Here is a 1,361-nt window from a genome sequence, read left to right on the forward strand (position 1 = left end):
CCCAGGCCATGGGGCTGCCCTGTCAAGTAGCTTTGCTGCATACAAACCACTCCCATGTTTAGTAGATTATAGCATTAACATTTATTAACTGATGGTTCTTCCAGTACAGACCAGGTTGGAGAGATGAGCATACATCTGTATCAGAGGTCAACTATGCGTTTCCAAGGGTTCTTTCTTGGCTCTCTGGTGTCTGTCCACTGGCTGTGAGGACACTGCTTCATTTGGGTTCCATTCTTTAGAGTGTGAGCCTGGAATTGCTCCTACTGGGACAGCAGGGTTCTCAGAGGGCCCCCAGAAGTGTAGAATGTCTCCTGATGCCCAACTTGGGAACCAGCCCAGTCTTCTTCTACCACTGTGCTTTGAACAAACAGATGACAAGTCCAGCCCAGGTTCCAGGGCTAGTGAAAGAGACTTGACCCTTTGATAGGAGGTGTCGTGGGTATTCATATTGAGACAGCCTGAGTGTATGGGAAGGAGGAGTTGGTGCCCATTTTTGAAATCTACTGCAATGGTACAGTGAACATGAGTCCTGTTCATGGCACCCAAGCACTTTCCATTAGAAGCCCTTTATTTGGAGAATTGACCACCTTGTAAGCACTGCTCCTACACATACACACCTGACAGAGCCCTCCCGTCCTTTCAATTCTCTCCTGTGACTGAGTGATGGGACTCTGTCATGTGACCTAGATTTAATGAATCAAATGCACCTTTTTGAGATGTTGGGAGAAGAGAAGGCTCTGTGAATAGCTCATTTTCTCATGAGAGTGCGGAGCATGACAAAGATGCAGATGGTAGCAATCCCATTGGTGGATCTGGGCGACCTACTCTCTCTGGGTGCACCACATGCACATGCGCACATGCACACATGCACACATGCACACACATCCCTCACATGTGCTCTGATGCTGGCACAGGTCCTGGTCTGTCTCCAAGCTGGATTCCCTGGATCTTCCAGAGAGTTGGGGAATTACTTACGTCCTGAAATAAATTCCTTCAACTAGTCAGAGTTGCTTCGGATTAGAACTAAGAGCCCTGACAGATACAGTAAGGACATGAACGATACATCTTCATCTTTAACATGATAATATCCATCAAGTAACCTTCTGGTTTATAGTTGTCACTTAATTGAGGTATTGCTTCTGTTCTTTCATGTTTTTGAAAGAATTTCCCAAAATAAAATTCTCTTTTATTGACTAATACTGCACAAACAACACTAGTTTTAGTTTATACGTGTTTCTTTCATGAACAAGAGAGACAGAGAGAGAGAAAAAAAACAGCACCCCCTGCAGGGTTCCGATCTACAATCCAACTGCCTCAGTCAGCCCCAGATTATGGGCCCACATACGGCTATTGCATCAAGG

Source organism: Tupaia chinensis, unplaced genomic scaffold, assembly GCF_000334495.1.
Source record: "Tupaia chinensis unplaced genomic scaffold, TupChi_1.0 Scaffold000084_3, whole genome shotgun sequence".
NCBI lineage: Eukaryota > Metazoa > Chordata > Mammalia > Scandentia > Tupaiidae > Tupaia > Tupaia belangeri.